The sequence below is a fragment of the Arachis ipaensis genome, chromosome B09 (assembly GCF_000816755.2).
Source record: "Arachis ipaensis cultivar K30076 chromosome B09, Araip1.1, whole genome shotgun sequence".
In the NCBI taxonomy this organism is placed as follows: domain Eukaryota; kingdom Viridiplantae; phylum Streptophyta; class Magnoliopsida; order Fabales; family Fabaceae; genus Arachis; species Arachis ipaensis.
In genome coordinates this window covers 29,381,126-29,397,086 of record NC_029793.2, presented here as the reverse complement: position 1 = coordinate 29,397,086, position 15,961 = coordinate 29,381,126, and the positions used below count along the sequence as shown (strand labels likewise).

General features: G+C 34.0%; 1 pseudogene; it reads left to right on the top strand.

Moving 5' to 3' along the window:
* LOC107615373 overlaps positions 1 to 15,961 on the top strand; it is a 21,980-nt pseudogene that overhangs the window by 5,233 nt on the left and 786 nt on the right.

The following is a 15,961-nucleotide window of genomic DNA, read 5'->3' as shown; positions in this document are numbered from 1 at the left end:
GGTTGCAAGAAGGATAATATTAGCATGACTATAAGGTTAATTTATATCTACATATGCTCCAATTATTACAATCTACTATTTGTGGGCCGATTTCTATATTTCTGTTTATCTTCATTTATTGGTTGATCCTTTACACTGTGTTTGGAACAAAAGAAAACTAAAGGAAAGAAAATGGAGAGAATGAAAATGAACGAAAAACTTAGTTTTCTTTTGATTGGATGTGAAAGGAAATTGGATGGAATGGAAAAGAATTGACGTCAGACCCATGTTTAATTTTTCACTTCATCTATGTGAAAAAAACCGAAGAAAATTTGTAAGTAAACATGATATTACAAATTTACCTTTTGTATTATATTAATATATTATAATTTTCATGTAATATAAATAAGAGTATTAATGTAATTTTGTATTATTATGATTTTCTTTCTTCTCACTTTTCTTTCAATTCAAACAAAAAAAAATTTTTTTTTTCTATTTTCTTTCCATCCATTCTCTCTTATTTATCCAAACAACATACTAATAACTCTACTTTTTTTTTTCTTTCCTCTTATTTTCTTTCCTCTTATTTTCTTTCCTTCCATTTTTCTTTCTATATCCAAACAAAGCATAAGGTCCGATTTATACTTTTTTTACTGAAAAAAGTTCCATCTTTTTATAGTAAAAAACTCTTCTTAAGCGGGTCATATCAGATTCTTCCCTAACATTATTAGAATAATACATGATTCAACTTACAAAACACAAATCAAATCTATTTTTTAAAGTTAAATAAAAAAGAAATATAATTTAATTTGAAATTCTCCTAAATTTACTTGGTATATTTTTATTTTTAAGTTTAAATTTAGTAAAATTTTGTAGAGTGATCTTTGTAAAGTATCTTATTTTGTGTTTAATAAATAAAAAAATTATGTTTTATACTTACAATTTTTAAAAATTTAAAAAATACTTAAAAATATCCTTAATATATTGCAAGAAGATCGTTATATCCAAAGTCTCTTTCTTTAGTTGAAACGTATATTCATACTTTCACTAATAAAATTAATTTTTATTAAATTTTGACTAATTTAATTAAACTTAATTGTCAAAATAATTTGAATATGTAATAGCAAGGCTCTTCAAAAAATTATTTTTCAAAAACCCAATATATTTAAAAAGTAAAAATTTTACTAATTTGACCCTTAATAATATGTTGCAAGAAGATCATTATTATGTCCAAAGTGTCCCCTTTAATTTTGCCTCTCCCTACCTCGGCTTCAAACGTTATGTGTTGATGTATTCACTTTCCAGGCAATTGATGGTCCTGTTATTGAAAAAGTTGTGGCTTCTGGTAACAATAAGTTCGTGAAAGGTGATTTGGTTCTTGGAGTATTCACTTGGGCTGAGTACTGTTTAGTGAAAGAAACAACCATACTGAGAAAATTAGAGCTCTCCGAATTTCCACTCACTTATCATCTTGGGGTTCTAGGTAAACTTCTGTTGTAAATGAACATAATCTTAGCTAATTTACATGAATATTCTTATATTAATTATATGGCTCATCATGGTATTTGCATGGATACTTCATTATTACAGTGATGGTCAAGCATACTTTGTGCTATATTTACCTATACAAATGACACAATTGACTACATATTTAAATTAATTATTAATTAATTAATTAAATCCAAATACCCCTCTCTTATCTTGTTTACACTGTAAACGAGATAATTTTGTACGTATCTCGTTTACAGTCTAAACGAGATAAGATCATCTTGTTTACAGTGTAAACGAAATACGTACAACATTATCTCATCGAATACGTTGTGCTCGTAAACGTGGTACTAACCTCATCGAATCCTAACCGGTCAATCGATACCCGCCATCGCAGGACCCTGACCTCATTCTGATCTCTGCTCTACTGCTGCAATCCAACCAACCTCACACCAACCAGAAGAATAAAAGCAGTTCGTTATGCAATAAGTCGTAGGAAGTAACAAAGTCATAACTAAATACAAAAAAAAATATTTATTACCTCGCAGCCATAGAATACTGGTAGATCCCTCTACCTGCCAGACAACACTGAAGAAATTTCTGGTAGATCTAGGACATCAACAACGGAGTGCAGCCGGCAATGTCCGTGACGCTTCGGTATGTCACCGAACACAGTGACCGGTACGTCCAGGCAAGCACGGCCGAGCCCCAAGACAACACTCGGCACCGCCTGAAGTCCTCCAGAAGTGGGAGCCAACGCAAGTGGACCAAGTTGTTCAACTTGTCCATCATGAGATATCCTTCGATTAGCAACATAATGTAGCACCTGACGTACTGTCGAAGGGTCTCTGGGTCGTCTGTAGGGGCATCTGGCGGACATGGTCCCGCAGCCAAACAAGCTTCAGCGTGAATGACTCCTTCCTCTGCGCGGCCTACTGTGGAGCCACCGGAGGCCTGGCACCCAGCAGCTGCTCCACAAACTGCCACGTCTCCGTCTGGTGGTACCTACCGAAGTCACGGAGGCACCCCCGACTGGCTCCCCGTGTGCGCGTAGCCCTAGGTAGTACGCCACGTCCTGCAGGGTGATAATGGCCTCACCCCACGGGAGATGAAACGTGTGTGTCTCCGGACGCCATCGCTCCACGAATGCCATAATCAAAAAATTGTCGAATGTGAAATTCTTGAGGGGCATCATGTTGCCGAATCTAGCCTCAACCAAACACGGGACGATGGCATCTGGTGGAGAAAGGGTATGACTCATTCGCCAGAACAGTAGAAGGCGAGNTAGTTAAGAACATATTTACATATTTAATTATTTGTTTTTTAGACAAATATTACTATGTTAATTTTAATATATTTGATACTAAAAAAAAACCCTAACTAAAACATAGAGTTCTAAACTAACAACTATTTAGTAATAGCTTACCACAATTAAATAGAGTTTCAACTTTCTACAAGCAACTTATTCCTAACACTACAAACTATATGACAGTTCTTTGCGAGTACGCTAACCATAGCTACATACAAAAATATATCTATATGGGATTTCATAAAATTCAACACAAAAGAACTAACTTCAAAGTCGGCTGCCCGGCGTAATGTGAAATCTCGTTCAGCCTGTTGATATCTCCATCATTACATGCTGCGTGCGCCATCATCGTATATATTGATAATATGCTTAGAAAGGGATAAAAAAGACTAGAAAGAATTTGAAAAGTTTAAAATGGGACCCGGTCAAAGACTGTAAACGACATATATTTAAAGACGTCTTCCAGCCATATCTCGTTTACAGTATAAACGAAATAGGTCCCCACGTATCTTGTTTATACTGTAAACGAAATACGTGCAAAATTATCTCATTTACAGTGTAAACAAGATAAAAAAAGAGTATTTATTTTGATAAATATTGTTAAAATTATTTATTTCAGTAATTATTATAATTATTTTATTTATTAAATTAAAATAAACCCTGTTTTTGTCCTGTAAAATATGTGTCATCGTCGTATCGGTCCTTGAAAAATATATTTCACAAATTTAGCTCAACAACAATGTTAAGGTTATGACTTACGATAGTATATTGGATTCGTTATTTGGAAAATCTAACTTCGTATTCCCCTAACATTTTAATTTGAATATTACATAAAAGAGTAAATGAACAACGAAACTCTCGCGCGATCTAAAATTTTCACAAATAAATTTCCGTTGTAAGTATAGTTTTTAGATCGACAAAAATTTCTTTCTTACAAAAGTTTGGTTGTCACAAGTAACAAAACCCAATAAAATTTATAACCGAAGTATTTAAATCTCGGATCGTCTTCTCAAGGAATTGCAGGAAGGTATGATTTATTATTGGTTATATAAAAAAATATGTTTTTGGATTTTTTTAATGTATAAGATAAAAAGCAAGAATAGTAAATGGCAAGAAAGTAAACTGTAGGAATTAATTTAAATAAATAATAAAACTCTTAACAAGGTATGAAAACTGGACGTCCTATCCTAGTTATCCTTATCAATTGTGATGAGAATTGGATTCAGCTCCCACTTTTAATTAACCTCTAACTATGAAGGTAAGTTAAGTGGATGAATCAATTTGATTCCTCATGTCCTAGTCAATTCCTAAGAAATGACTAGAGTTATTGGAATTCAAATCAATCAGCAAAGAATTCCAATTTTCAATCAACAAGGAGTTTGATAACTCAAGTGTTGCCAATTGATCAACCAAAAAGGAAAGAAAATCTACTCGAATAAAAATGCTTTCAGATGTGAAACAACAGTAACACAAATAAAAGAAAGAAATCTTAATTCTGAAATACCTCAAATTATATTAAATAGAATATTCAAATGTAACATGGAAAGCTTCATAAGCCAACTGGGCAACATAAGTCAAATACAAATAAAAGTATTATAGTAAATAAAAGTAGAAGAGAAATATAAATTAAAGGAACATTGAACCTGGAAATTGAGAGAAGTAGCCTAAACATAATAGAAATCCTAAATCCTAATCCTAAGAGAGAGGAGAAAACCTCTCTCTCTAAAAACCTAAAATTGTGTATTTTAAAGTATGATTCATGAATGAATGGATTTTCCCACCTTATAGCATCTAATCTGTGTTTTCTGGGTCGAAAACTGGGTCAGAAACAGCCCATAAATCACTGGGGCGAAATCTGCCACGCTGATTTTTGTCACTGCGATGCGTTCACGTGGAGCACGCGTTCGCATCGCCTAGATGTACGGCCACTATAGCAAATTATATATCAAATCGAAACCCCGGACGTTAGCTTTTCAACGCAACTAGAACCGCATTATTTGGATCTCTATAGCTCAAGTTATGACCGTTTTAGTGAGAGAGGGTCAGGCTGACAGCTTTGCAGTTCCTTCAACTTCTTGTATTCCTTCCACTTTTGCATGCTTCCTTTCCATCCTCTAAGTCATTCCTGCCCTGTAATCCATGAAAACACTTAACACACATATCAAGGCATCGAATGGTAATAAGAGATGATTAAAATTAATAAAATATAAGGCCAAAGAAGCATGATTTCAATTATAGCACAAAATCAGGAAGGAAAAAGTAAAACCATGCAAATAGTATGAATAAGTGGGTAAAGAGTTGATAAAAATCACTCAATTGAGCACAAGATAAACCATGAAATAGTGGTTTATCAACCTCTCCACACTTAAATATTAGCATGTCCTCATGCTAAGCTCAAGAGAAGCTATACAAGTGAAGAGGAATGGTAGAATGTATGAAATGCAACCTATGAATGCAACTAAATGCAGAATGTTTTTTCCTACTTGGTTAAAAGTAAATAAATTCTTCAAAAACAAATATAAACTGGATTTCAATAATTCAAGTCATGCAATAAAAGACAAGTAAACTTGTAAGAAGATAGCTCATGAAAGCAGGGAGCATAGAATCAAGCATTGAACCCTTACTGATGGTGTATATGCACTCTAGTCTCTCAAGTGTATAGGGTAATCACTTTACTCTTCTCTAATCATGCTTTCTAAACTTTGTTCTTCATCTAACCAATCAACAAAAATTTAATGTACCAATGCAAACATCATGAGGTCTTTTTCAAGGTTGTAATGGGGCTAAGGTAAGGGTAAAGGTATATATATGGCTAAGTGAGCTATAAATTGAATCTTTGACTAACCAAGCTCTCACCTAACATACATACACTCTATATAACTCTAGAATCATGCCTAGCTACCCAAAAAGTCCCACTTTTGTATTACATACTCATACTCATGCATCAACCTTTCTTTTAATTTTTTATCATATATGTATTGATCTTTTTTCTTAACTTAACTTAGCATTGGGATAATTTTGTCCCCTTATTTATTTACTTATTTATTGAATATTTTTTTGGATTTTTTTTCTTTTTTTTCCTTTTTTTTAAATAGAAAAATAAACATAACTTATTAATGTACATGGATTTTTATTTTTTCTGGTCTCACATGAGTAGGCACCCAAATTTCTAATATTTTGTCAACATAACACATTCCCTTATTAACCCATGTTCCCACGGTTCCTCACACTTAATTGTTACACAATCTCTATCTTAAGCTAACCAAAGATTCAATTTGGGGTATTTACTTGTTTTTCTGCTTAAGGCTAGTGATGTGGTAAAATATAGAACAAATGAGGATAAAAGAGCTCAAAGTGGCTAACAATGGTGATTTAAAAGGTAGGCTTATTTGGGATAAGTGAGCTAATAATAAATAATGGCCTCAATCATATGCAAGCATGTAAATACACTAAACATTGGACATATAGAATGGAACAAAGCAAAGATTGCAATCATAGGGAAGAAAACATACAAGAATAAAAATTTATGGTTAAATAATGTAACCATATAAATAAGCTCAAAATCTCACAGGTTGTGTGTTCTTAGCTTTAAACCATATTCCAATTTACAATCTTCAAACAAATTTAACACAAATTTTAATTTAAATTAGTGAAATTCTATAAAAAAGGTCTTGAAAAGAAACTTATTATTTTTCAACCAAGTAGAATATGCATAAAATCAAACAAACATGCAATTAATACATGCAAATACAACAATGAACTAACACATAAAGTAAAATATTGGTGTTGAGAAGAAAATAACTAACCCATGGAGATCGGTATCGACCTCCCCACACTTAAAGGTTGCACCGTCCTCGGTGCATGCTAAGATGTGCAAGTGGATGGGTTGCTCCAACTGACGCTTGTAGATAGAGGCGCCTTAGCTGGAGGTCTCTTGGTTCCTCTCCGTGCCGGTGTCTTATCAGTGGCTTTCTCTTTTCCTTTCTTGGTACCCATGCCTAGGAAGAAGAAAAAGGAAGAGTGTGAAATATAGAAAACTAGGACCGGAAGGGAAGAAATTCTAAGTGATAAGAAATGCCAAAGGAAAGATGATAGCCCAACTACATGGTAGCTACAACATGTAGGGAAGACAATAATAAAGATAAAAAAAGGACAATTCAAAATGATTAGAGGCAAGAGGGTAAAAACATGCAAATAATAGGCATGAGAAGCATAGTTCAAGCATCAAGTAATAAATGTGCCAAATTAAAGAGCATGTATAATGATGACAATTGTGAATGATAATCCCAAATACATGTGGAGCACAAGTGTTGTGAAAAAGAGGTATGCAAGTGAAAGAGTAAAATAAAATAAGATTCAAAATGCCATAAAAGCTTTTTCACAAACACTTGGTGTGCAAGTTAAAATAGGGATGAAAATAATGTAATCCAAATGTATATGAGAGCCATAAGTAAATGTCAATTGTCAAATCTCTCCTCAGAATAGCCACATGCTCAAATAAAATAAGGTACTATCCAAATAAAACTCCAACACCAACATGAAAAAGAATTGAAAAAGAAACCAAAAGGAATTAAGCTAAGATGAAATTGAGAAGAAAAAAAAAAGAACAAATAAATGCATTAAATTAAAGGGATAGAAGAGTAGAGGGGGAGAAGAAAAGAAAGAAAGAAGAAAGAAGAAGAAAGAAATTAGGATTTGGGGAAGAAAAGATAAGATATCTTGGCTGATCTGGATAAGTTGTGCGTCGCATATGATGCGGACGCGTGGGTCACATGGTCGCGTGACTTGATTTAAGCGAATGGCGCGAGGGCGGCCATGCGTTCGCGCAACTCTCTGTTTCAAACCCATTTTGCCAAAAATTTGGGGTGACGTGATTGCGTGGTTGATGCGATCGCGCGAATGGCCTTTTTTTTAAAAATGATGCGGACGCGTGGGGCACGCGTTCGCGTGGTAAGGCTTGTGCTTCTAGCATGGTTCCAGCCTCACTCCATCATAACTTACTGCCATACACCCATTTACGTCGATTTCACAGGGCCACGCGTTCGCGTGGGTGACGCGTGTGGAGGCTATTTCGCAAACAACGCGAACGCGTCAGCGACGCGGCCGCGTGATCATATTTGTGCCTAAGGCACGCCTCCAGCCACGCTTACGCGTGACTCTCTGTCCAATTCTCTTTTCTTCAAAACGCACTGGTGACGCGGACGCGTCAGCGATGCTGCCGCGTCGCGTGCGTGCTTTTTTTTTTTATGCAGTATGCAGAATGCAGAATGCAAATGCTGATATGGAGGTTATGAATAATTCCAGGTTCAATAGAATAAAACAAAACTTTAAAACAAACAAAACGAAATAAAATTAAAATTGAAAAGGAACGATTATACCACGGTGGGTTGTCTCCCACCTAGCACTTTTAGTTAAAGTCCTTAAGTTGGACATTTGGTGAGCTCCTTGTCATGGCGGCTTGTGCTTGAACTCATCCTGAAACTTCCACCAATGCTTGGACTTCCAATAAGCTCTATCAATACCAAGTAAATTTCTCAAGCTTTGATGGAGTTTGTCACAAGTTTTGAGCTCCTAAATTTGATCCTCATATATGCCTGGATCCCAAATCTTGTTTTTGCACCCATCTTCTTGTTGATCATTATTGTTCTAACCGGGTGGCAAACAATCTGAATTCTCACTAATGCAGCCAAACAACTTTCTAGACCCATTCAGTTGAGCTTTATACAACCTTTGTACTTTAATTTGGAGCATACAATCATATTGAACCTTGCATGACAATTCCTATTACTAACCATCTCCTGCTTGCTCTTATAGCCACAAAGAGCTCTAAGTTGACCATCTATCTCAAGTAAACCATATTCAAGTGGGATGAGAAAGTTAAGGGATATGAATTTTACCCACTTGAATGTTGTGAAGGATGGTGGTGACTTAGGCGGAGAGGTCTCCAACAACTTTGGTAAGGTAATTTCAAGCTCCACTCCCTTGTGCTCTTCTTTGAATTCCTCCACCTCCTTGTAAGTTTCTTTAATTTCAACCTCTTCAAAGTCTTCAACCAGGCTATGCCTTAGAGGTTGTACACCCTCCTCAACATCAATTTCAAATGTCTTTGAAGGAGGTTCTATGACTTGACTTTCCCATGGAGGTTCAGCATCTCTCAAGTCTTCAACTACTTCTTCCTCTTCAATAATTACTGCTTTGTCCAGTTGTTTTAGTATAAAATCGTACTCATCCTTGATGATTTCCTTTCCATGACAACTCCTTTCAATTATTCCTTCATCTTCAAGTACAGAATCCAACTCCTCCTTGTTGTCTTCCTTCACTAATTCTTCAACCACTCCTTCAACTTCAAGGATCTCTACTACCTTCACCTGTAGGGCCTTCTTTAGCTTTTTATGAAGTATGAATTTGCGAAGACGATCCCTTTTCTCTTGTTCCTTGTCAATAGCATAGCAGGGATCATCTTGCTCTTGGATTGATGGATGTGGGTGCTCTTCCATAGAGGGTGGTGATGGGATGGAAAGATTATTATGTGGTTGAAAAGGAAATGCACTAGAGCTTGAGGGTTGAATATTGGAGGTAGAAGATTGGTTCATGCGGGATATAAGATTTTGGAATGTAGAGGTGAGACCAATGATGTTAGAGATGAGTGTGTTATTATCCAATAGAAGTTGGGGTGGATAGGAGGGTTCATTTGTTGGGAGAGAGGACTCATAATACGGAGGTGTTTGGTTGTAGGGGACTTGTGATTTTGGTGGTTCAAAGGTATGTTGTGGAGGTGGTTCATAAGCATATGATGGGACTTGTTGGTAACTATAAGGGGGTCCACCATATTCATCATCTTGGTACGCATCACAGAATGGTTGTTGGTGATAGCGCATTGGAGGGGGTTGTTGCCAAGGGGGTTGATCAAATCCTTGTGACTCCTCCCATCTTTGATTCTTCCAACCTTGATGCCTATTTTCATTATAGTTTCCATTCCTTTCAACAACATTAGAACCAAACTTGAAAGCAAAGGGGTGAGAATTCATAGTAGCAAATAAAAACTAATAAAAATTAAAAACAAAAACAAATAAACAAGCAAAGAAAAATACAATAAAATAAAATAAATAAGAGAAAAGGTTTGAAAAAGATTTTTAAGATTAAAAAAAATATAAGATAAGTTAGGTAAGAGAAGATAAGTTTTTAAATTAAAAGGTTTTGAAATTTAAATTTTTTTTGAATTTGAAAATTAAATTTTGAATTTTAAATTTTGAAATTTGAATTTTAAAATTTTGAAATTTGAATTTTGAAAAAGTCAACAATATAAGATAAAGATTTGAAAAAGATTTAAATTTTGAAAAGGTTTGATTTTTAAAATTTTAAATTTAAATTTTGAATTTTAACTTTTGAATTTTTGACTTTAATTGAAATTTGAATTTGAAATAAGATAAGATAAGATTTTGAAAAAGATATGATTTTTGAAAAAGAAAAAAGATTTGAAATTTAAAACTAAGATACGATAAGATAAAAATTTTAAAATAAAAATCTGAATTTTTTTTTTAGAAAAAATCAATTTAAAAGTAAATATTTACAATAACCAGTAATAAGGCACACGTTTGCAATTCCCCGGCAACGGCGCCATTTTGAAGAACGAAACTCTCGCGCGATCTAGAATTTTCACAAATAAATTCCCGTTGTAAGTATAGCTTTTAGACCGACAAGAATTCCTTTCTTACAAAAGTTTGTTGTCACAAGTAACAAAACCCAATAAAATTTATAACCGAAGTATTTAAACCTCGGGTCGTCTTCTCAAGGAATTGCAGGGAGGTATGATTTATTGTTGGTTATGTAAAAAGATATATTTTTGGATTTTTTAATGTAAAAGATAAAAAGTAAGAATAGTAAATGGCAAGAAAGTAAACTGTAGGAATTAATTTAAATAAATAATAAAACTCTTGACAAGGTATGAAAACTGGACGTCCTATCCTAGTTATCCTTATCAATTGTGATGAGAATTGGATTCAGCTCCCACTTTTAATTAACCTCTAACTATGAAGGTAAGTTAAGTGGATGAATCAATTTGATTCCTCAGGTCCTAGTCAATTCCTAAGAAAAGACTAGAGTTATTGGAATTCAAATCAATCAGCAAAGAATTTCAATTTTCAATCAACAAGGAGTTTGATAACTCAAGTGTTGCCAATTGATCAACCAAAGCCAAAAGAAAAGAAAATCTACTCGAATAAAAATGCTTTCAAATGTGAAGCAACAGTAACACAAATAAAAGAAAGAAATCTTAACTCTGAAATACCTCAAATTATATTAAATAGAATATTCAAATGTAACATGGAAAGCTTCATAAGCCAACTGGACAACATAAGTCAAATAAAAATAAAAGTATTAGAGTAAATAAAAGTAGAAGAGAAATATAAATTAAAGGAACATTGAACTTGGAAATTGAGAGAAGTAGCCTAAACATAATAGAAATCCTAAATCCTAATCCTAAGAGAGAGGAGAAAACCTCTCTCTCTAAAAACTACATCTAAAAACCTAAACTTGTGTATTTTAAAGTATGATTCATGAATGAATGGATTTCCCCACTTTATAGCATCTAATATGTGTTTTTTGGGTCGAAAACTGGGTCAGAAATAGCCCAGAAATTGCTGAGGCGAAATCTGCCACGCTGATTTTCGTCACTGCGATGCGTCCGCGTGGAGCACGCGTTCGTGTTGCCTAGATGTACGGCCACTATAGCACATTATATATCAAATCGAAGCCCCGGACGTTAGCTTTCCAACACAACTAAAACTGCATCATTTGGACCTCTGTAGCTCAAGTTATGACCGTTTTAGTGTGAGAGGGTCAGGCTGACAGCTTTGCAGTTCCTTCAACTTCTTGTATTCCTTCCACTTTTGCATGCTTCCTTTCCATCCTCTAAGCCATTTCTGCCCTGTAATCCCTGAAAATACTTAACACACATATCACGGCATCGAATGGTAATAAGAGAGGATTAAAATTAATAAAATATAAGGCCAAAGAAGCATGTTTTCAATTATAGCACAAAATCACGAAGGAAAAAGTAAAACCATGCAAATAGTATGAATAAGTGGGTAAAGAGTTGATAAAAACCACTCAATTGAGCACAAGATAAACCATGAAATAGTGATTTATCAGTAAACTACCATTTCTACTCACAAATGTTGAAAATGCTGACATATCTGTCCTTAGAAAAAGAAAATTATTATTTATACCTATGAAATATAGGTTCCATACAAAAAAATTATCCAAACACTAAAAAATAACATAAAAAATCCAAATTACCCTTATCATCATCTGCATCATCTTCCCCTCCACACTAACCACTCTATCATCCTCATTTGTTCATCACCTTATCACCACCACCACCACTAACCTCATCCGATGCCGTCCTCTTTCACCGTGGCCACCCCTCCTTATCTCCTTTCCTATCTCGCCCTCGCCGACCAGGGGACCTTCGCACAGCCCCTGCTTCGCCGCCGCCAGTAACTCTAGAGCCGCAGTGCCCCCTCTCCTCTCTTCACCTAACGTGGCTACCTTCTCCTCATCACTGAACCAGTGCCGCCGACGGGCCACCGAACTAGCCGCCACCACCGCGATCCCCTTTGCGAACCAAAACCGTGGCGAGCTCTCTCTCTCTTTCTGTCTCTTTCGCCATCTATTTTAAACCACCGAATCCTAATTCACTTCTCATTCTCCTCTTCTTTCCCTTCTTCTTTCCTCTTCAAGAACCAGAGACCTCTGAACCACCATCACAGCCCTGTCATCATCGCCGTCTGCACTTCTAGGCACCAGAACTGCCGTGAACCACCGTCGTCTCCACCATCTGCGATGAACCCGAGCCACCCTCACCGTCCCAGTCGTTCTTTCTCTCAGTCCAGACCACTGCCAAGGAGCCACATTAGTCTCGCACCTCCTCCACCGAACCCTAACTCAACCCCTGTTCTCACTCTCTCTTCTACTCCAATGAACTGCCGGCGATGTCACCATCATCATCAGCTTCTCAGTCGCCGAACCTTCAGAGTAACTACCGTAGCTAATGTCTCTCTCGCCGAAACAGAACAAGCTCACCCTTGCTTCTCAGAGTTTAGCTCAGGTGAGGATTGCTCAATTCATTCAATTCCGCACATGACCTGTTTGAGTTTGGCAGTTGATTTGTTGCAGGGGTATTAGGTGGTAACACTCTGTTTTGAGTTCAATGAAAAGTTGAAAACGATGATGATAAAGGTAATTTGAAATTTTTTTTATGATTTTTTAGTGTTTGAATAATTTTGTTGTTTCATAAGTACAAATAGTAATTTTCCTTTTTTATGGATAGATATGTCAATATTTTCAACTGTCGTTGATAAAAATGGTAGTTTAATCTTAAATAAACGTCTAAATATATTAACATGGATCAAGCTCATCCATAAACTATAAAGTAATGAGATTGATCATTTGTTGAAAAGTGAACTTATTAAATTCAATAGTAATTAAATTTTTATTTTTTTACTTTATTTTACTTTGCATAGTAACATGAGTCGCAAGAGTCAATAGGACTCTTATTTGGCTCAGGATGATTCGGTGGTCCCAAAATGTTTGGACCATTTAGTGGTCCCATAACAAAACATATTTTTTAAGTTTTTTTAACAACTGTTACATAGTCCTTTAACTAATTTTAATTATAAATTGACCCCATATATTTTATATAATTATAAAAACGATTTTTTATTTTATAAATAATTAATTTATCATAAATCTATCATGTTCATTAACAATCAAAAACAAAAATAATTTTTTGGCCATTACAATCGATTAAAATATTAAATTTGATTCGTCTCGTTCGCGAGGAATCATAAAATTGTGTTTTCTGCGAAAACCAATCGATTGGAATAATGAATCAATCGATTGAATTATATCTCAATCGATTGGATTACAGTTTACCACTAAATAATCAATTGAAAATTGCCAAAAGCATGGTTTTCGCATAATTCAATCGATTGGTCATACGATCCAATCGATGGAACGATGAATAAAAATTGGATTTTTGTAATTCAATCGATTGTTTAGAATTTCCAATCGATTGAATGCTTCAAAACAACTTAGGTCTCACCAAATTCAATCGATTGCTTTTGTGACTCAATCGATTGTAGTGTGTGTGAATTCAAATTCAATCGATTGAAATAATAATTCAATCGATTGGAACGCGATGTATTACGCCTATGTCAGTCTTGTTTTCGTTTTTAAAAATTATCTTCTTATTCATCTATCTTATCTTTAAAATTCTATCTTCCTTTGTTAAGGTTTTATTTTGAATTAGATACTCCAACCGATATGAAAAAATCGAAAACCGAAAATCGAAAACCAAAAAAACCAAAAAAAGATAAGATTAGAGTATCTAATTCAAAATAAAACCTTAAAAAAGGAAGATAGAATTTTAAAGATAAGATAGATGAATAAGAAGATAATTTTTAAAAACGAAAACAAGACTGACATAGGCGTAATACATCGCGTTCCAATCGATTGAATTTGAATTCACACACACTACAATCGATTAAAATTGGCAAATTCATATTGTTTGGGTAAATTCAATCGATTGAGTCACAAAAGCAATCGATTGAATTTGGTGAGACTCAGGTTGTTTTGAAGCATTCAATCGATTGGAAATTCTAAACAATCGATTGAATTACAAAAATCCAATTTTTATTCATCGTTCCATCGATTGGATCGTATGACCAATCGATTGAGTTATGCGAAAACCATGCTTTTGTCAATTTTCAATCGATTGTTTAGTGGTAAACTGTAATCCAATCGATTGAGATATAATTCAATCGATTGATTCATTATTCCAATCGATTGGTTTTCGCAGAAAACACAATTTTATGATTCCTCGCGAACGAGACGAATCAAATTTAATATTTTAATCGATTGTAATGGCCAAAAAATTGTTTTTATTTTTGATTGTTAATGAACATGATAGATTTATGATAAATTAATTATTTATAAAATAAAAAATCATTTTTATAATTATATAAAATATATGGGGTCAATTTATAATTAAAATTAGTTAAAGGACTATGTAACAGTTATTAAAAAAACTTAAAAAACATGTTTTGTTATGGGATCACTAAGTGGTCCAAACGTTATGGGACCACCGAATCCTAAGCCTACTTACTTTTAAATAGACAAAATAATCTCACTCTTTTTATCCTTATATAAAACAAACGCTATAAAACAACTCACTTGAATTGGTCATAGCTCACTCATCTCCTTAAAAAATGGTTGGGAGTTTAAATTTCATACGTTTTGTGTATGCAGCAACGATCAACCTTTAAATTAAGTTTAAATTCGTGACGGATTAATTTTTAACTTGTCGAGACGAAAGATACCATAAAAAATAAAAATATAAAAACCAATATAAAGCATGTTAACCTAAGCTAGAATAGTTTATTAACGTTACTTATATATGTGAATTTTTTCTTAGGATTTGGGGGAATGACAGCTTATGTGGGATTTTTTGAATTGTGCAAACCCAAAAGGGGAGAAAAGGTTTTTGTGTCAGCAGCTTGTGGAAATATTGGAAGTTTGGTTGGGCAATATGCAAAGCTTTTCGGTTGCTATGTTGTTGGTTGTGTTGGAAGTTAAAACAAGGTCAACACTTGCTAACACTTTGATATCCAACTTGTATTGGGTATATCATTAACAAAGTCTAACCCTTATGTAATTTTATGTAGGTTGCATTTCTTAAAGATAAGCTAGGATTTGATGAGGCATTCAATTACAAAGAAGAAACAGATTAAAGTTCTACTCTTAGAAGGTATGAAATGTACTTAGTTTAATTGAAGTATTAAGGTGTGCAGAAATATTTGATAATCAAAATAAATTAGCCAAAAATAATTAGAACTTGTTTTATTTAGTATTTATTAATTATTGACAATTAATAAATGTTAAATAAGATAAATTTTAATTATTTTTTTGTCTTTCTAACATTACTGTAAGATGTAATGCTTCTTCATTCACTATAAAATAATTTAAAAATAATTTAAAATCATCACAAAATTAAGAAATAACCATTGCAAAGTTTCGACTGTGATGTAATGATTTCATTAGCTTTAGAAACTTATATTTCATCCCATTTTACTAATTAATTAAGGTTTCTGAGATCTTTGGTTAAAATAAAATATTAATTGTTTA